The sequence below is a fragment of the Malus sylvestris genome, chromosome 7 (genome assembly GCF_916048215.2).
Source record: "Malus sylvestris chromosome 7, drMalSylv7.2, whole genome shotgun sequence".
Taxonomy (NCBI): domain Eukaryota; kingdom Viridiplantae; phylum Streptophyta; class Magnoliopsida; order Rosales; family Rosaceae; genus Malus; species Malus sylvestris.
Window position 1 is genome coordinate 8,179,352 of NC_062266.1, and position 22,246 is coordinate 8,201,597.

Genomic DNA, 22,246 nt, shown 5'->3' on the forward strand with positions numbered 1-22,246 from the left:
TAAATAATATACTCATGTTGCTCAAAATACAGACTTACAAAATAGAAATCTTATTAGCTTACCTTCCTCGATTGCTTGCTAAATTCCCTCTCCGCTCATGCCAATTCTACGGACTTATTATTTGGAACATGTCTTACTATTTGGGTTGGGAATGAAACAAATAACTCAGAAGGATAACAAACAAGATAACCTGCCTTAGAAACTGAAAGATGAACAAATGAGATGATTATAAAGATAATGACTCAATTACCACTCACTTTTCAAATATATCTGTATCACTACTTTGAATTCATTATTTTCATAACAACTGTTTTTGAATGGTATAAAATTCTTACTCACAGTCAATTTATTGAATACCTCAAGTTCAAGGTAAACACCGATCAATCATTTGTTCAATTCTTTCTATTTGTTTATACCAGTTGGTTTCATGGCATTTTATATATATAAAGTAATTGAAAACAAATATAGTGAAGGTGGGTAGCCTCACGACCTTTTTCGTAAAAATATAGGGCACAACCCAAAAAACGTTTAGAGCTTCAAGCCCAAAAGAAAATAAATTATTATTTTAATTTGCTGGGCTGCGGGCCAACTAGTAGCAATAGGTGGATTGACAAAACCCAGGCCCAAATATTAGGCTAAGTAAGGAAAAGTGAAAATTAAGTCCCGAGAAATAGTTTCAAGGTTTCATATGGGTGAAAGTAAATAGGTCCGTTTTGGATTGCAAATCCATTATAGAAAAAAGAATTCAGGCTCAAGGCTTAAAAAGCCCAAAGAGAAACAAAAAACAAAAGCCCAAAAAAAAAATTGGACTGGGCTTTATGGAACCCAGGCCCATTGATCATAAATTCCAATAGGCCCGAGTTGCTTGAAGGTCGGCGACGTCTCGAGAGACAACAACAAGCATGGGTGTATAGATTGGAGGGGGAAAAATGAAATATACATCGAATTTCATCAAATTCATCCATTGGAACGATTCTGACCTCGAAAACGATGACATTCAAGTCATCGGAAGTCCACACTATCGACGTAGGTGTCTCGACTTCGATCACGGGTTTTATGTCAAAATCCCAGCAAAATTCTTCTAGAATCTAATGTTTCTATGTATGGAAACAACTTTCGAAGTCCAAGATGACTTCCAGTCATCGATGAAGTCACGAACATCACCACAAAAAAAAGTGAGGTCGTTACAAATCGAAGAGGAAGACGACAATCGGGAAACAATGTCGTTTTGATTGAAGGGCTAAAGGTTTGGCTCGACTCAATGGCACGGCACAACGGCTCAGCTACTTAGATCACACCACTTCAAGCCTTGGCTAGGCGAGTCAACATGATATTAGGGTTTGAAAAAAAGATCGTTTTCTTCTTCCTTTTGCTTTGCTTGTTCACACATATGCAATTCATCACAATTATAACAGGAGTAAAATAATATAATTGCAAACAATAATTTGAGTAGAATATATAATTCGGTAATCAAAGATTAAGGCTCATGCTCAATGGTGAATGTTTCATGCAATTATGCTGAAAAAATATCAACATTAAATTCTTGTGTTTAGAATAATGTGGATTGCAATTACGAATTTTGTGTACGGGTTTATATCATAATATCCTTCAGTTCCTTACCTCAGAGTTAGGAACAAATAGAGAGGTATGGAGAAAGGCTTGAGTAAGTTTTCTTCCTCATGCCTAGTGTCTTTGTTTATAGTAAACTAGATAGGTTCCTTACCTTGAATGCAATACAATCATAAAGGGATTTGTTGCCGTGAGTAGGAGTTAAAGGTGTAAATATGTTGTAAATATTAGGCATCCTTTATTAGGAAGGATATATGTGTGTGTCATTTATTGGTTATTGTTTCCTTATAGAACAAGGATTATATCTTGTATATATATTTCAGTTATGCAATACAATGAAAATTAAGCCGTAAAATTCTATTTGGTATCAAAGCCTAGTGCCGTAACTCTAAACCAGAAACATACCCATCTCGTGCCTCTGTGTTGCCGTGAAAGTGCAACGGCTCTGTGCTTGTGTCTTTGCTGTAAGTATTGCTGGGGTTTTCTTTTTGCAATTTGTTTTTTTCCTTATTGCAGAAAAGCCAAAATTGTCGTGCTACTTCTCTATTGTGCGCTACTGCTCATATTGGAGGGTCTGCACTCTTGTTCCTTTGTTGCTTTTCTGCAGAAAGACAAAGGTGCCATATTGTGCTAGTATGGTGTGCGATCTGCTGTGTTGCTTTGCAATTGTGCCGTGTGTTTTAAAAATTATTGCTGCATGTAATTACGACTCGAAATAGCTGTGATATCTACCCGTGTAAGAGTCTGGTGTATTCTGCTACTAAGGAAAATAAGGTTAAAAAAAATAAAATCTGCAAGGGTTGTATTTCTTGCTCCTACCGTACCAGTGCTGGTGTGCTTTTTTCCTGTACTTGCCGTGTGTCTGTACTGCAACAATTCTATTTGTTGTTTTGTGTTGTGCAATCAGCGTGGAACGCGGTGTGTCATGCACAATTGCAAGTGTGCTTTTCTTGCTGCTTCCTAAATTGCTGCGTGGAAAAAAGGGGTTGTCCCCTCTGTTTATGACGTGTGCTGTTAATCATAACAAAGGGAAAATATGGGATTGGAAGTGTAATTTGGTTTTCAAGTGCTGCTCTTTGCTTTTCTTGCAGCGTATGGTTCCGTAATTAGTGTGGTGTTGTGATTGTTGTGTATTATTGTCTCGTGAGTTATTACAATGACAAATGCAGGTTAGATTTTGGATTTCGGTGCAACAGATCATATGATGTATGATAAAACCTTATTTCAATCTATAACATGCCCTCATAAAAAGTGTGTGGCAACTGCCAATGGTTCTACTGGTGTTGTTGTTGGAGTGGGAACAATATCTCTTACACCCTATCTTCCCTTACATAATTGTTTATTGGTTCCGTCATTGTCGCATCACTTATTGTCTGTACCTCAAGTCACTGAACAGTTAGATTGTGTTGTATTAATGTATCCTTCATTTTGCTTGCTTCAGGATATTCAGACAAAGGAGATCATTGGACATGACACTAAGAGAGATGGGCTATATTATATGGATGATGTGGTTCCTGGAAGAGCTAATTTGGTCCATGCGTCACATAATAGTAATCTACAGAAGTTATTGTTATTGCATCGTCATTTGGGGCATGCATTGTTTGGTTATTTGAAACATATATTACCTGATCTGTTCAGTGGCATTGAAGACTCATAATTGAAATGTGAAGTATGTATTTTATCCAAAAGTCATCGTGCTTCATTCCCTCCAAGTATGAATAGAACATCTTCTCCATTTGCGCTAGAACATTCTGATGTGTATGGGCATTCCCCTATTAGTACTGCTTTGGAAATTAAATGGTTATTATGTTTGTTGATGATTGCACTCGTATGACATAGGTTTATCTGTTGAAACATAAAAGTGATGTTAGTATGATTATTCGGTTTTTCTCTCAGATGGTGGCTACACAATATTCCTCCATTATTAAGGTTCTTCATACTGATAATGGGGGAGAATATGTTAACTCTGAGCTATCTACTTTTTTTCCGTGATCAAGGAATTCTTCATGAGACAACGTGTTCGTATACCCAACAACAAAATGGAATAGCTGAGAGAAAAAACCGTCATATTTTGGAAACTGCTCGTGCATTGCTTATTGGTGTATGTTATAAATCGCATGCCATCCCGGGTTGTAGAATTTCGTACTCCACTCTAAGTGTTGACGGAACATGTTCAGGTTGTTTCTACCAATACTCTCACTCCTCGAGTGTTTGGATGCGTTGCTTATGCTTATATTCACAAGATTGATCATAGTAAATTGGATCATTGTGCTCTTCGGTGTGTCTTTGTGGGTTTTGCATCCCATCAGAAAGGTTACAAGTGTTACCACCCTGCAACTCGCCACATGTATATAACCATGGATGTGATTTTCTCTGAGTCAGAATATTTTTATGCTTCTGTATCACCACCCTTCGATCATAAGGGGGAGAGTTCTAATTGTGATCTTAATGGTGATTTTGAATGATTGGATGTACAAAAGGTAACAGTTTCAGGGGGAGTGCAAGGTGCCGTGCCGAGTGATGCAGTTGATGCTCGGTGTCCTCCTGCCGAGCTTGTTGTAAGTGGTCATCAGTTTTTCACCGAACTTGTTATGAGTGGTCATCATTTTTTCACCGAACTTGTTGCAAGTGGTCAGCAGCTTCTCACCGAAGAAGAGGCTGCCAGCCCATGTGTTGGTGCTGAGAGGATTGCACTGATGGTCAGCCAGCTGTTGCCGAAACTTCATCTCCTATCTTTAGCTCAACAGTGCTGTTGTTCAATACATCTTCTCTGAATATCCCTGAGGTAAGCACTAATGATACTCATGTAACTAATGATGTTATAAGTACATATAAATTGCCACCAAGGCAAAATTGTGGTGTACCTCCTGACAGGTTCTCTCCGGAGGGAAAAGTGAAGTATCCCATAGCCAATTATGTGTCCTGTAAAAACCTTTCATCCGAACGTCAAGCTTGGGTGAATAATGTGGATTCAATTCAAGTACCAACTCGAGTAAAGGACGCTTTGAAAAGTTGAGAATGGACTGAAGCAATGGATGAAGAGATGAGGGCATTGCAGAAGAATAATACATGGGAAGTAGTTGAGTTGCCGAAAGGAAAAAAGCCAATTGGGTGCCAATGGGTTTTTACAGTTAAATGAAAGGCTGATGGGTCACTCGACAGGTATAAAGCAAAGTTGGTGGCGAAAGGGTATACTCAAACATATGGAGTTGATTATCAGGAAACTTTCTCTCCTGTGGCTAAGATGAATACGGTACGAGTCCTTATCTCATTAGTTGCAAATTTGAATTGGCCACTGAAACTGTTTGATGTAAAAAATACGTTTCTTCATGGACATCTAGAGGAAGAAGTGTATATGGATTTCCCTCCAGGGTAGAGTAACGGAGAAAAATCAAGAGTGTGCCGATTGCAAAAGTCACTTTATGGGCTTAAGCAGTCAACTCGTGCATGGTTTGGGAGGTTCACTCAAGCTATGAGAAAGAATGGGTATTATCAGAGTCATTCTAATCATACTTTATTTGTGAAGTGGAGAAATGGTAAAGTAACAACCTTGGTTATCTATGTAGATGATATGATAATAACAGGTGATGATTCAGATGAGATTGTGAAACTGGAGAAGAATCTTTCTACCGATTTTGAGATGAAGAGTTTAGGTGACTTAAAGTTTTTTCTTCGAGTTGAAGTTGCTCGTTCATCCAAAGGTATTTTCTTGTCTCAACGAAAATATGTTCTGGATTTATTGAAGGAAACAGGTATGCTTGGGTGTAAACCTGTGGATACTCCAATTGTGGAGAAACATTACTTGGGAATTTATCCGGATCAAGAACCAGTAGATAAAGGCAAATATCAGAGGCTGGTAGAAAGGCTAATTTATTTAGCTCATACCTGTCCGGATATAGCCTATGCAGTAAGTGTAGTGAGTCAATGGATCATATGGCAGCTGTTATGCAGATTTTAGCTTATCTGAAGTCGGTTCCGGGAAAAGGAATTTTGTATAAAAATTCCGGTCATTTAAGGATTGAGGAATTTACCGATGCTGATTGGGCGGTGATGTGACTGATAGGCGCTCTACTTCTAGATACTTTACGTTTGTTGGCAAAAATCTAGTTACTTGGAAGAGCAAGAAGCAAAATGTGGTGTCAAGGTCTTCAGCTGAGGCCGAATTCAGAGGTATGGCACATGGAGTATGTGAGGTTCTTTGGTTCTGTAAGTTACGTTGGGGTCTATGTTTCAAAGCAAAAGAGGCCATAATCTTGTATTGTGATAATAAATCCGCACGGGAGATTGCAGAAAACCCGATACAACATAACAGAACAAAGCATGTGGAGGTTGATTGTTATTTTATTAAGGAAAAGCTTGAGAAAAGATTGTGTTAATACCGTTTGTGAACTTGGAAGAGCAGCTTGCAGATATCCTCACTTATGCCGTGTGTAGTAGATCTTTTGGTGATTCACTTGTCAAGTTGGGCATGTGTGATATCTATGCTCCAACTTAAGGGGGAGTGTTGCCGTGAGTAGTAATTAAAGGGTATGTAAATATGTTGTAAATATTAGGAATCCTTTATTATGAAGGATATATGTGTGTGTCCTTTATTGCTTATTGTTTCCTTATAGAACAAAGATTGTATCTTGTATATATATTTCAGTTATGCAATACAATGAAAATTAAGCCGTAAAATTATATTGGATCTTCTAGTATTCCGAATACAATCTAATAATGGTTTACACAATCATGCATGTCTTATAATTAAGGGTTAATCTCTGTTTACTACCCTCATGTTTCGTGGTTTTCAACATTTAGTACATCAAGTTTTTTTCATCCCAGAGTCATACCTAAAGTGTTAATTTTGGGACAGTTTCATACATCCGTTAGTCAAACTGTTAATTCTCCCGTGAAGTAATGATGTGGCGCTCATATAGACAATGACTGGGCCCCACATGTCATTAAAAAATATTAAAATAATTAATTAAAAAAAAAGTTAAGAAAAAAAAACCCATCCCTTCTCCCTCCGCCCCCAACCCAGAAGAAGAAGAAGAAGAAGAAGGAAAAAAAAAAAAAACAATCCCGACCCCAACCCAGAAGAAGTAAAAAAAAAAACCCAGTCTCGCACCCAACCTAGAAGAATAAGAAGAAGAAGGAAAAAAAAAACACAAACCTAGTTCGTCCTTAAAAAATATTAAAATAATTAATTAAACAAAAAGTTAAAAAAAAAAAACCCATCCCTTCTCCCTCCGCCCCCAACCCAGAAGAAGAAGAATAACCCAGAAGAAGAAGAAGAAGAAGAAGGGAAAGAAAAAAAAAACAATCCCGACCCCAACCCAGAAGAAGTAAAAAAAAAAAACCCAGTCTCGCACCCAACCTAGAAGAAGAAGAAGAAGAAGAAGAAGGAAAAAAAAAACACAAACCTAGTTCGTCCTTCCCCCCCCCCCCAACGCAAAACTTTCCCCAACCTAGAAGAAGTAGAAAAAGGAAAAAAAACTAAAACAAAAAAACAAAACCCAGTTCGTCCTTCCCCCCTCAACCCAAAAGCAGTTCCATCCCCAACCTAGAAGATGAAGGAAAAAAAAAAGAAAAAGAAAAAGAGATCGGAGATCGAAAACCAAACCCAGTTGAGGATTTCAAATATTTGATCAAGAACAAATAGAACCACTTCTAGAATTGGGGAAAGAAAAGAGAACCCAAATAACAATTAGTTGAGAAGAATGGGGAACCGAGGTCACGACGGCGGGAGTGAGACTTGGCGAACGGATTGCAGAAGAGGATGGATGAGAGAAGGAAGGGAAAGGGTGCGGGATGCGGAATAGAGAAGGGAGGAAGAGGGTGCGGGGGGATGAGGAAGGGAGAGGGTGGGCCGAGGGGGTTGGCATTGTAGAGTAAAGAAATGGGGGAGGAAGAATACGAGAAGCTTTTAGGTTTTTATTTTTTATTTTTTTATATTTATTTATTTATAATTAATTAATTTTTATTTTTTTTTGAATTTTTAATTTCCACGTGGACACATGTGGCGCCCAATCATTGTTTAAATGGGCGCCACGTCATCAGTTAACTAGAGAGTTAACGGTTTGACTAACGGATATATGAGACTGTCCCAAAATTTACACTTTAGGTATGACTCTGGGACAAAAAAAACTTGATGTACTAAATGTTGAAAACTACGAAACATGAGGGTAATAAACAGATATTAACCCTATAATTAAATATTTTAACAATATGCATATTTACATGCGTATATATGTTTATTGGAGAAGGGATCCATGACACTGTATTAATACTCTGCAACAGCAAGTTCATCTTTCTTGGTAATATCCATTGAATGCATTGCCGGATGAACTATAACACAATGACAAAATCAGAAGAAAAGTAGAAAATTACAGTTAAGTCACCTATCGAACGCTAGAATAAAAGATAAAAAAAAGTTAATAATTTCTATCTAATCTATCCAGTGTTAGTATAATGCAAACCAAGGCAGGAGATCTGAATTTCTACTTCTATATGACGAATGTTCGACTGCGCTAAGTTGCAGGTCGACATTAAGAAAATCACCATACCAGGGGATGGAAGGAATATTTACCCAATCTACGTATACAAACATTTCCTCCAAAATAAGGAATATGGTTTTTTTTTCATATCTACAACCTTTTCATGCATAATCAACCCACAAGTCATATTTCTTTATTTCTTCATCCTATCGCTCTCTTTCACTTGACAAATTTGAGCAACAGAATCTAGAGAAGACACTGGCCCTGTGGACTACTAACCCTGCAGACAAAACACTCGCATTCATAAGCCACAATAGAGAAGTAGATGCTTCTTCGATCTAATACACCAGGAGTTCTAGTTAGAGACCTTCTCCCCTTGCTAGCAGTTGCGTCACAACATGGAGGAGCAGCAGAACCCATTTTACATCTCTTTTACTACATCCGATTCATCTACATAGAGGAACATTATCTCAAGCAACCAGATCAACCTCGTTGCGCTCTGGAGAAGCTACATCTAATCTCATCATACTCCTATATTCATTTGGCACAGGTGCGCCTGCCTGCACGCATAGCTCCACCACAGCTGGAGCCTTTCCGTAATACCTGTTCAGGTTGTTATCCAGAGCAGGACCATCTATGTCGCGGACATGCCAAACATAATTCGGACCCACAAGATCGTCTATTGTTGCTTCTTGCCAAGCATGCAAACCATTACGAGATTGATGCTTTGAAGCCTTGCACATCCTCACTTTGTGCCCCTTGGGACCTACCTGAACCTCTAAACAATATCCACAAGTCTTCACACTGTATTTCTCCATGATCTTCTTTGCTCCGGATATCATCTCAAACCATGAGTCCATTGTAATAATACTTAACTCATTCAAAGACTTCCCCACTTTATCGCTCGGTAATGTTTTATCCACAAGGTTAGTATCACTCTGTGAATCTGAATTCCTCAACTCCTCAACATCAGTTTTAATATCAGAATGTACTACGAGATCAACAATCCCAGAATATGAGTTCCTATTCACATCATCCATTTTGTTAATCGACTCAAAATCTACAATTCTTCCTTCGATACTATATACAGGTCTCGTTCTTCTCTTTGTTGGGTACTTGTCAATCTCTAAACCAGCCTGTATACAGAGCTCCAAAATGGCAGGGATTCGTGGGATTTCAAACCTCTCATCATGCCCAACTCTTGGTTTTCCAACACGGTCATAAAGATGGAAGCATTTAGGAAAGGAAACCACATGTTGAACTCCTCCCTTCCTCCACACTTGTGTCCCACTCCTAAAACTGCCGACATGTCCAATGTGAACTTCAGAGCAAAAGCTGAGAATAATTTTTTATTTTCTAGGCATTAAATACAGGAGTTAAGTGAAAAAAGAAGTGGTTTATGAGCTTTTCAGGTGTCTAAAGTAATTTCAGTGGAACAAGAGACTAACTAGCTGCACGAAAACATGTGCATTACAACAAAAAGATGAAGCCGAGCAGTTTTGGAATCAAATAGAGATGGGAATGCTATTTAATGGAATTTAGGAGAGAACTTAATTTTTAGTTTTTATTATTTCCGTTATTTTTTATTTTATTTAATAAGGACTTAAAGGTCCATTAGAGCTAAGATTAGTGGTCATTTATTTGACCATTTCTACTTGGTCTTTTCAATGCTTGCCATGGGTTTTATATATAGAGATTGGTTCTCCATTATAAAGGAAAAAAGCCACCAAACAACAAAAAAAACACATCTTATAACATATAAGGCTGCGGCAAGAAGTGAAAAGGGAGAAGAGCTTTGGGGTTTTCTTTTATAGGGCTACGATGTAGCCAAATCATGAATACTTAATTCCTTGTGGTATTGTTATTATCATGTTTTTCTTCTTTATTGAGTATCTTTTGTTACTCGTAATGCGCTTGATTTTTATTTAGATGCTTGATCACCATCTAGGTTTAAATTAGGTTGATTTGATGCAAGTTAGAGTAGATGCCATACTTAACTTGGGTTTAGCTTCTTGCAATTGATACCATAACCACCTATTTGTAGATGCCATACAATTAGGGTTTGTGTGATTTTCCAACGATTTCTATAGAGCTTAATGGGTTCTTACTTGTTTAAATTCATTTAGATGCCATAGAGGGTTAACATGTAAGGATACTTTTGATGCAACCAGATGCCATGACCGTCGGATAATTTAGGGAAAATTGATCATCAATTGGAGAACTACTTGAGTACAACATATTAAGGGAATTAAGTAGAATTGGTTATGGTGAATTCGGATGCCCTAGGTTTTATTTTCTTATATTTATAATTTTATAATTTCATGTATTTTATTTTTAAAGTTATTTTTCATTTTTAGTAATTCAAATCTTCTATCTTTTCAGTTAAAGCTTCTCCACTATAATTTGTTTCGATTTAGTTATTAAGATTTTAGAATCAATTCGATCCCTGTGAGACGATATATGTGCTTATAAGCTATACAATCATCCGATTTGTATATTTGTGAGCACTAAAATTCGAGACTTAATGAGTTTAATCTTTGTTATCTAATTTTCGCAACAGAGATTACAGGCCAGAAAGAGAATATAAACGTTACGCAACGATATCCCGCCTGCATGATCAATACAAGTCAACCTCAATAACAAACTGTTCAACGCCTTCAAAAAATCTAAATCCAACTGATAGATGAAAGGAGATTCCCAGTGTATGTGAGTCTAAATCCACGATCCTAAGCAATTTGGACAAAAGAGGAACCTCAATGTATAGGAACGTACAAATTTGGTTGACTAAACAAAAGGCAACCTCTGGATACCTGCACCGTTGGACAGGAACAACCTGAACAAGTTTTGACAAGCCAAACAGGAGGGACTTTCGAGCTTGGTAAACTTGATGAGCTACCTCAACCAATTCAGGGACCAACAATCCATTATCAGGTGATTCTTCAAGCATCCTGCAAGGCTCAGCCTTCCGGGCTTCTTTCTCCTCCTTGGCTCTTCGAATCAAAACCTTCATGGGTGTAAGGTAAGTTCCTTTCTGACATTTTTTTTAGGAGGTCTTGGTACATCAGCATACAAAGGATCATCTGTTTCTCCTCCTAAAGTAAGGGTTCCCTCGGATGTAAAACACGCCTTTTGATCAACTAGGCAACGAATTCTTGCAAAATGACAAGGCTTCCATAATATTCTTCGCTGCATATTGTGTGTAGAGCCCTGCACCATTACACACAATTTGAAATATAAATGAAAAATAAAGTAAATCTAATAACAGTGCATTGGGTTATCAGGTCTCAACTAATTTCATCTTCCAAGAATGCAAGCATAGTTCAATCGATTGCAACACTTCCAATGTAAAACCTAATTTTTCGGATGTATTTTACAATAAAAGGATTAAAATCTGATTTGTTGAAAATAAAAACTATAAACTCAGGCAGCATGTACTTGAAATAACTTAGGTACAAAATATTTGATATCCATATGTTTTTTTTATCTATTATTTCTTTCATTCAAATATAGATATAGGGGTTTAGCTATAAATATCAACTACATATTGAGATTTGAAGTCGCTCCTCCCACAACAACAACAACAATAACAAAGCCTTATCCCACTAAGTGGGATCAGCTGTATGAATCTTAGAATGCCACAACGCTTGGTTTTGTGCCAAGTGTTCCATTAGATCCAAGTACTCCAAGTCTTTTCTTAGAGCCTCTTTCCAAGTCTTCCTAGGTCTTCCTCTACCCCTTGACCCTGAGCCTTTGTCTTGTACTGGACTATTTCAGGGACTAAGCTAGCTTGGCTTGATTTAAGCTAGACGAAGTATTATCATGCCGGCGTTTGACGCAAGGGTGGACTAAGGCTACAGTTTTTTTTTCTTTTAATTTTCAAAACATGATTATTTTGATTTTCAGATATTCTTTTCGGGCACATGATTATCAAATATTCTTTACCACAGTGTTCTGATATACGTTCATGGCGCAAAATAGCAACCCCTCGTTGTCATTTCTCATTACTAATAAGAAAACGGTCACCTGATAAAAGTTTGAAACAAATCCAAATAACTCACAACTAATTAAAAAATGAAATAACATATCTCCAAGTATTTCCCTTTCCGAATCCCCTACCTCAAAATTCAATTTGGTGGTGTTCGAGTTGAATCAACTTATCATAATGTTGGCCTACTTGCTCCACATTGACTTCATTCCTTCTAGTTGTATAGTACCTAGTATTTCAGTTTAACTCAAAGTAGAACCTACAGTCCCAACAATTCCTAAGCTTTGTTTCCATTGAGGCATTTTATCATACACTTTAAGCGCATCCCAAGTAACAAAAATCTCGTTAAAATCGAAACATAATTTATATATTATACACAATCAACTTATAACCTACTCATAAGAAATAATGACAAACAAATTGAACTGAAATACAACTATGCACTTACCTCTTTCAAATGATATTGTGAACACGAAAATTTCCTGAAACGAAAGAGACAAGAACAACGTGCACAAACAAATATTTGTGTTTTGATGATTTTGGGTTACAATCTCTCTCTATTTTGATCCTCTGATTCGATCTCCATAAGGTATTGATTTGTGGATGTTTCGTTGATCCAAGGGCCGTCAAGGTTTGATCTTGGATGAACTGTTGGAAGTTTCTTCAAGGGGCCGTGGGCTTGATTTTTGAAGGTGGATTTGAGCGGATCTTCAAGGAGCCGTTGGGGCTTGATCTTGAGGATGAGTGTTTCTTCAAGGGCCGTTAAGGCTTGATCTTGAATAACGGTGATGAACGGATCTTCAAGGGCTTTTGGACTTGATCTTGAAGAACGGTTGGATGTGTGGATTTGTTGATGTTGTTGATCCAAGGGCCGTCGGGGCTTGATCTTGGAAGAACGATGAACGAAGAACGAAGAACACTTTCTTCAAGAGCCGTCGGGGCTTGATCTTGAATTGGTGATTGTTAATCCAAGGGCCGTCGGGGCTTGATCTTGGAAGAACGATGAACGAAGAACGAAGAACACTTTCTTCAAGGGCCGTCGGGGCTTGATCTTGGAAGAACGATGAACGAAGAACGAAGAACACTTTCTTCAAGGGCCGTCGGGGCTTGATTTTGGAAGAACGATGAACGAAGAACGAATAACACTCTCTTCAAGGGTCATCGGGGCTTGATCTTGAAGAACAGTGATGAACGGATCTTCAAGGGCTTTTGGGCTTGATCTTGAAGGTGGATTTGATCCAAGGGCCGTCGGGGCTTGATCGTGGAAGAACGATGAACGAAGAACGAAGAACACTCTCTTCAAGAGCCGTCGGGGCTTGATCTTGAATTGGTGGATGATTGTTGATCCAAAGGGCCGTTGGGGCTTGATCTTAGAATGAACGATGGACGCAGAACGAAGAGCGAAGAGAGCTTTCTTGATTCTTCGGGAACCTGGATGCTTGAGAGCTTCGGAGTTTTAGAGCTTCAGAGCTTTAAGAATTTTGTCTAATGATTTTTTTTTTAAATGAATGAATTAGCCTTCTATTTATAGAAATTTCCAAGGCCTAATTTTGAATATAATATTCCAGATGAAATAAGTCGTTTCTGCCAGGTGTTGACATGTGTCCTGTTTGATGACTTTTCCAACTTATTTTGATTTTTTGTTTAGACACACGCTACGTGTAAAATTTATGTAATACATGAGCGTTGAAACTTTGATTTATCAGTCAATATTTATTTACCGAAATTTCGATGTCTACAAATGCCCCCACTTCAAGACGCGTTGTATACATGTGCTTGTCGCGTGTAGGAGATGCGTTTTGAAGTCCCTTAATGTAGATGTCAATCCAAGGGCCATCGAGGCTTTATCTTGAATTGGGCTGGAGATTTCTTCAAGGGCCGTCAAGGCTTAATCTTGAATTTGTTTGGAATTTCTTCAAGGGTCGTCGAGGCTTGATCTTGAAGGTTGAAATTGGACCACAAGGAGCTTCATGTGGTAGATGATCTTTGGCTTGGGTAGTGGATGAATCGGCACGTATTTGTTTTTTGCGCTTTGTTGACTTTCCATAACTTTGATCTTGAACTGGGTTGGAGGATTTTCTGGATTCCTCCAATTGTTGATTTTCCACAGCTTATTCTTGAACTAGGTTTTGATTCAAGAGTGGTAGACACTTGATCTTGAATCGGACTTGTGATTTCTTCAAGGGCCGTCGAGGCTTGATCTTGAATTTGGCCGGAAACTTCTTCAAGGGCCGTTGAGGCTTGATTCTTGAAGGTTGACTTGAACACATGGCAAGCAGGCACGAGGTGAAAGTGACGACTTGTTGCTTTGTTCAATCTTTCTAATTCACACCTGAGCAGTTTGGTCAACGGTATGATCTTCAAGATTAATGGGCTCTTCTTCCAGTTGGTGACTTGATCTTTAAGGATTTGATTCAAGGGTGGTGAAACGGCACATGCAGCCCACAAAGCCTAGCAAGTCGACCCAAGAATTTGAGGGTCAAAACGAGTCCTCCACCTAGAGTGATTGCAAACCTGATGATATGAGATACTTTTGATTTTGAAGAAGTAGCGGATGAATCGGCACGTGCTTTGTTGTGCTTGTCTCCACATGCTTCAATGTATCATTTTCCCTTGTCTTATCTATTCTTCTGGCAGAATGTAGCATATTCTCGAGTTCTTCAGCTCAGACTCCTTCTCCTGAGTTGACTGTGCAGGCTGCATTCTTCTCTGCTTGTTTCTTCAGGCAGATGTGGCAACTTCTTGAGTTCCTCAGCTCGGACTCCTTCTGCTGAGCTGACTGTGAAGACTGCATTCTTCTCTGCTTGTTTCTTCTGCACGTTGTCTCCACATGCTGCAAGGTATCATTTTCACTTGCCTTATCTGTTCTTCAGGCAGATGTGGCAGCTTTTTTGGAAGTACAGCAGCAGTGGGAGACGAGTACTTGAGAGCAGTGCTAGGTAGGCAATCAGGGAAGGGTTCCAAGCAGTCGGTTCCTTACCCGAGTTTGAGTGGAGGTTCCGTCATATTGTTTTCTTTATCCTTGTCTTTGTAGGTAAGAACAAGGACAAAGGAAAAGACAGGGAAAAAGCATGATATGAGATACTCTTGCTTTCTACCCTGGTGATATGAGATACTTTTGCTTTAGAGTCATTTGCTTGCAGAGGTACCCCAAGGAATAAGAAACACTGAGTGACTCGAGAGGCTTCATTGGGAAGGTATTCTCGGAGATGAAGAAAGGTTCTCGGAGATGAAGAAAGGTTATGTATGTCTGCCTTGCTATGGAGGGTGAAGGTAGACAGTTATAGGAAATTCTTTAGTACCTATAGAGGTACTATTCTTTTACTCGTGTCGGTAACCAATGCGTGATTGATCAGTATGGCTTCACGTGCTTTCTTCTTTATCAGAAATCTTCGACAAATTGTCCGTAATTTTTGTCAAGCTGAGTGTGCATGTGACAGGTGTTGACGAGGCTGAAAAAGACTGGCGCCTCTTCGATATATGGGATCGGCGCTTCGACAAATTGCCCGTGATTTCCGCAGAGCTGAGTTTGCGCGTGACGGGTGCTGACGAGGCTGAAAAAGACTAGCGCCTCTTCGATAACTGGGATTGGCGCTTTAACAAATTGCCCGTGATTTCCGCAAAGCTGAGTTTGCGCGTGACGGGTGCTAACGCGTCTGGAAAAGCAAGATGCTTCTCCGATTTCTGAGCTTGCCTCCTCGATTTTTTGAATTGGCCTCTTCGAATTCTAAGCTCGCTTCTTCAATCTCTGAAATCCCGTCGAGTGTTGATTTTTATAGAGGCACGCAGTTCGTTTCAAAGCACACTTGAATTTTTTTTTTTGCTTGTAGAAAACTCCCTTCGTACACTTCTAAGATCTTGATTTTGTCCGACTTCTTATTTCTTCAACACCTTTGAAAATGTCTGGACCCTCCGACCGTCGTTTTGATTTGAACCTTGGTGAAGAGGCAGCCCCGTCTTCTCCAGATAACATATGGCGCCCATCCTTCTTATCCCCTACTGGTCATCTTACCGTTGGGGATTCGATGATGAAGAATGATATGACCGCTGCGGTGGTGGCCCGGAACCTTGTCACTCCCAAAGATAACAGACTACTTTCCAAGCGGTCTGATGAGTTGGCTGTTAAGGATTCTCTGGCTCTCAGTGTGCAATGTGCAGGTTCTGTGTCTAATATGGCCCAACGCCTATTTGCTCGAACCCGTCAAGTTGAATCATTAGCGGCTGAAGTGATGAGTCTCAAACAGGAGATTAGAGGGCTTAAGCATGAGAATAAACAGTTGCACAAGCTCGCACATAATTATGCTACAAACATGAAGAGGAAGATTGACCAGATGCAGGAATCTGATGGTCAGATTTTAATTGATCATCAGAGGTTTGTGGGTTTGTTCCAACAGCATTTGCCTTCGTCTTCTAGGGCTGTACCGCATAATGAAGCTCTAAATGATCAACCTTTGGTGCCTCCTCCTCCTGGGGTTCCGTCGAGTGATGAGGTGCCAAACAGCCAACCTCCGGCGCCTCTTCTTCCTAGAGCTTCGTCGAGTGGTGAGGCTTCACTTGATCGTCCTTGAAAATCCCCTCCTGTAAATTTGATTTGACCCCTTTTTTTTATTATTATTATTATTTTTTTTAGGTATGTATAATGCAAATTTATGTAAAATTTCTAGAAAAATAAATAAAATGGACTTTATTTCTCTAAATGTTTTTTTTTTGTTGTATACATACGTATATTAGGTACATATATATATATATATATATATATATATATATTTTTTTTTTTTTTTTTTTTTTCACGTGGACTGATCCACCATTCCAAAACCCTTTCCCCCTTTTTTGCATGGTGATAGCCACCAAGAATCCATTTACTTCTTTATATATATATATTTTTTTTTTCTTTCTTTTTTCTGCACATGGTGCCAGACGCACCATGAAGCCCCTTATTTTTTTTTTTTAATTCCTTCTTTTTTTTTTCACGTGGTGCTGATCCACCACTTTTTTATTTTTTTTATTTTATTTTATATATATAGGGATAGAGGGCTTGCAGAGAGCATCAACGAAGATGGACGGAGAAAGGGAGCCGGAGGTGTGGAGTTCGTGGCTGATCATCCTTGCTGGGCAGAAGGAAAAGTCTTGCAAATGAGGCAGGGGAAGAAGCTTCATCGTTTCCACCACTGAGCACAGCCACCGAGCATAGCCACTGAGCACACATTGCACCGCATGCCGTCACAGAGGAAGGGATCACCAGCTGTGCCGCTGCCACGTTGTTGACATCTTCAACTTCTCTGCAATCTTTCGCCAAAGTCTACCACGCCCGCAACGTCCTCACTGACCAGAACGTCGCCGTGAAAGTCATCAACAAGAAGCAAGCTCTACGAGGTCCTTGCCTCTAAGGCACAACGACTGCACAAGCATTGCACAGTCACTGCACACCCGCTGCACTATCTGCCGTCGCGAAGGAAGATGAGAGCAGACGAGTGAAGACGAGAGTAGATCTACCATTTCCTCTGAAGCTTTACAATTCTACCTGATCCCAGCACCTTGAACCTTGATCTTGAACCATTTCCCCTGAAGGCTTTGCGAAACTCCGACCGAGAGAAGACGAAAGCAGGTTGAGGTGTGAGGAGGGGCTAGGTGGCGTGCACAGCTGGTGGTGGAGAAAATTGGAGCAGCGAGGATTGTCAGGGTCGAATGCCGCATAGGAGATGTGATTGAGCTTGCGGATGTTGCTGCTGGTGCTGAACTTGAATCTGAGCCATGTCACACCAAAATCACAAATCCCTCACTTCAAAATTTCCTCTTTTTGTTGGGAAGATTTTTCTACAAACTCAAAGGATCGAAACTAAAAAATTTAGAAAAACCCAGATCAAGGTGCGACCATGGTTATCGTCTACATGGAAGAGGTTTGAATTTTACGTGCTGACACGGAGCTGAAATTCAGTAGTCCAAACTAAGTGAAATAAATTTGGTTGCTTTTCTTTCCGGGAAACAGAAGCGGTGGGTACGGATTTGTCGGGCTTCGAGTCGAAGAACCAAATTGGTTGTTGTAGATGACGACACCGGTGCTGGAGGAGAGAGACGGCTTGCTTGCTGGGTTTGTCTCATATTGGGTCGAGAAACTGGCGCTAGCATGGGCTGCACATGGTATTTGGGCTGTGTTCCTCAGCTGCTAAGACTTGTGTGTAGATGGGCTCGCAGATTGGTGACCGCATGGTGGGCCTGCAAATATGCTTGGGTAGATTCGTACCTGGGCTTGCTGGTTTTGGAAAGAAAGGAGTTTTGGACCGGCGAGATAGACCCCATTTTAATATATATATATATATATATATATATATTTTTTTTTTGTACAAAATAATATTGTAATAACATTAAACTTTTAGTAAAAATTTTTTATTCCTTATTTTGGTGTGACTGAACTCAAAATTTGAATATTCGAGCTGCCTACGTATCCTTCCAAAGAAGAGATCAAGTCGTAACGTAGTTCAAATACATACATATATTTTTTTTGATATTTTCTTTTTTTTTGTGCCGTTTGCAGTTTCAGCTCATGCAGGCAAGGAGCGTTTGTTGTCACCTTTTAGGCCTGTGCGAACGATGAGCTTTTGGTGCCGTTTGCAGTTTCAACTCGTGCAGGCAAGGAGCTTTTGTTGTCGCCTTTTATGCTCGTGCGGACCAGAAGCGTTGGTTCATGCAGTTTAGGCTCGTGCGAACAAGGAGCTTTGGTGTTGCCTTTTATGCTCATGCAGACCAGGAGCATTGTGCCATGCAGTTTAGGCTCATGCAGGCGAGGAGCTTTGTGTCTTGCAGTTTAGGCTCTTACAGACAAGGAGCTTTGTTGGTTCGTCAAGTGATCCGGGAGAGTTGTTCCTCGCAATCTTCATAGCAATGAGCCTTGACCGAGTGATTGAAGAAGTCTTCAGGAAAGAAATCGCACATCGTGATGGGGATGGACGATCTATGTGTCGAAATTTCATCATCTTCAACACGTTTACGTTGCTTTGTAGGTTAACAAGAGCTGATTTGCCCCCTTTCCGATTGGCGGACTCGTGGAGGAGACGTATGCTTCTTGTGCAATTTCTTAGGAGTGACTTGAGTCCATCCTTCAACTTTACTTGTCTTGGAGGATGCCCCCGGCGGTTGAGGTAAAAACTTTGAGTCGGAAGAGCCAGAAGTGATGGTGGTATAGTTTGACTTCACCACATCGTCAAGATCTAGCTCGATGATTCCTTTCTGAGCCAGCTTCATGATGAGATCTTTCAGCACAAAGCACTTTTCTGTCGGATGACTGATGAAGCAGTGGAATTTACAGTATCTTGGACTGTCGGTACGATTCATCTCTTCCAGCCGTCTGCACTCAGGCAAACCGATCACCTTCTTGTCTAACAGGTCATCCAGCATGGCAACCACATCAGAGTCGGGGAATGGATAAGTTTTCTCCTCAAGCTCCTTCAAAGTGCGTCTACGCATCTCTTGATCACGAAAAGCTTCGGCTTGAATCGCCTTGCCTCGTGTAGGGATTTTGACGGGAGCTGTGTTGACCGTCATTGCTTCCTTGGTGGATTTCCACGCAGTCTTCTCCACTTTTGTCTCAAGAACTTTGTCGTTCTTGTAGTCGGCGATCGGTTCCTTCTTCCCATGATGGGCGATGCTCAACTCCATGTCATAGGCGCGGGTGGCCAATTCCTCGAAGGTCCGTGGTTTAATGCCTTGAAGAATGTATTGTAAACCCCATTGCATACCTTGGATGCACATCTTGATTGAAGAGGTTTCCGATAGCCTGTCTTTACAGTCGAGGCTTAGAGTGCGCCATCTGTTGATATAGTCGATGACCGGTTCATCTTTCCATTGCTTCGTACTTGTGAGCTCCAGCATGCTTAAAGTGCGGCAGGTGCTGTAGAAGCGGTTAAGGAATTCTCTTTCCAATTGCTCCCAGTTGTTGATGGACTCAGGCTCTAGGTCCGTGTACTATTCAAAGGCGTTTCCTTTCAGTGAGCGCACAAACTGCTTGGCGAGGTAGTCTCCCTCCGTCCCCGCATTGTTGCAAGTTTCGACGAAATGTGCAACATGCTGCTTTGGGTTTCCTTTTCCATCAAACTGCATGAACTTTGGTGGTTGATATCCCCTCGGCATCTTTAGGGTATCAATCTTCTTTGAATAAAGCTTTGAGTACAACCCAGAGGTATTTGAGCTCCCTTCGTACTGTGCCTTGACGGTGCTGGCAATCATCTCCTGCAGTTGCTGGATAGAAAGAGATCCCATGAGTGCCGCTGCTTGGTCTGGCTCCGGCTTCACATCGATATTCTCCACCGGAGGCTCCTCTTCTTCGCGATCTTCTCTTTTTAGTGGATCATTCTTTGGGTTGGGATTCTCACCGTCTTGTGGATCATTCTTCAACAATCCGTGTTAGCCTTGCGATCGCTTCATTCATTTGAGCCAGTTGTTCTTCGATAGAGGTAACGCCGATGGTCATGACTTGTGCAACCAATAGACGTGACTTTCCTTTAAACATCCAGTATGCTGACGAAGAACGTCGTTGGCTGTTTTGGGATGTCATCTTGTGTGCCTCAGCAGCATACTTCGGTGCCCCCAGCGAGGTCAGGTTGATGACAGAATCGCACCTTTGATGCTCCCCTTGCTCTTTTAGCGACACCAACTTTGAAGTGGCATGTTGAGGAGCGGTTGTGGCGCCAATGGATTGTCTGTTTGTGGCAGAAGTGCTTAGGATCCTTCCCTTAGTGGTTGCGAGAACGGCTTGTCTCTTGCTTGATGCCATTGACTTTGAGGTGTGTTTGGATTTCTTGAACGGAGAAAGAGATGAGAGGTAGAGATTGTCCCACTGGGCGTGCCAATTTGTGAACACTGAAAATTCCTGAAACGAAAGAGACAAGAACACGTGTAAAAAATAATATTTTTTGTGATTTTTCTATTTTTGGGGTTACGATCTCTAATTTGATCATCTGATTCGATCTCCGTAAGGTATTGATTTGTGGATGTTTCGTTGATCCAAGGGCCATCGAGGCTTGATCTTGGATGAACTGTTGGAAGTTTCTTCAAGGGGCCGTGGGCTTGATCTTTGAAGGTGGATTTGAGCGGATCTTCAAGGAGCCGTTGGGGCTTGATCTTGAGGATGAGTGTTTCTTCAAGGGCCGTTAAGGCTTGATCTTGAATAACGGTGATGAACGGATCTTCAAGGGCTTTTGGACTTGATCTTGAAGAACGGTTGGATGTGTGGATTTGTTGATGTTGTTGATCCAAGGGCCGTCGGGGCTTGATCTTGGAAGAACGATGAACGAATAACGAATAACACTTTCTTCAAGAGCCGTCGGGGCTTGATCTTGAATTGGTAATTGTTAATCCAAGGGTCGTCAGGGCTTGATCTTGGAAGAACGATGAACGAAGAACGAAGAACACTTTCTTCAAGGGCCGTCGGGGCTTGATTTTGGAAGAACGATGAACGAAGAACGAAGAACACTCTCTTCAAGGGCCGTCGGGGCTTGATCTTGAAGAACAGTGATGAACGGATCTTCAAGGGCTTTTGGGCTTGATCTTGAAGGTGGATTTGATCCAAGGGCCGTCGGGGCTTGATCTTGGAAGAACGATGAACGAAGAACGAGTAACACTCTCTTCAAGAGCCGTCGGGGCTTGATCTTGAATTGGTGGATGATTGTTGATCCAAAGGGCCGTTGGGGCTTGATCTTAGGATGAACGATGGACGAAGAACAAAGAGCGAAGAGAGCTTTCTTGATTCTTCGGGAACTTGGATGCTTGAGAGCTTCGGAGTTTCAGAGCTTCAGAGCTTCAAGAATTTTGCCTAAAGATTTTTTTTTTAAATGAATGAATTAGCCTTCTATTTATAGAAATTTCCAAGGCCTAATTTTGAATATAATATTCCAGACGAAATAAGTCGTTTCTGCCAGGTGTTGACACGTGTCCTGTTTGATGACTTTTCCAACTTATTTTGATTTTTTGTTTAGACACACGCTACGTGTAAAATTTATGTAATACATGAGCGTTGAAACTTTGATTTATTGGTCAACATTTATTTACCGAAATTTCGATGTCTACAGATATTTCAACCTTTTATTGTCCGGAAAATAAGAGGGTGGGTTGCGTAATTGGGTTCAGTTTTAATTTTTAACTCAAATTTGGACGGTGATAGCGTCCCACAGACTACAACCACGCTGCAGGTTATTCTAGTGCCAGGAAATGGTGGTTGCTG

The 22,246-nt window shown here is 40.4% G+C and overlaps 1 pseudogene; it reads right to left on the bottom strand.

Moving 5' to 3' along the window:
• Window positions 1-8,518: 8,518 nt before the first annotated feature.
• LOC126628270 (APO protein 3, mitochondrial-like) lies at window positions 8,519-11,240 on the bottom strand (annotated as a pseudogene).
• Window positions 11,241-22,246: the final 11,006 nt, after the last annotated feature.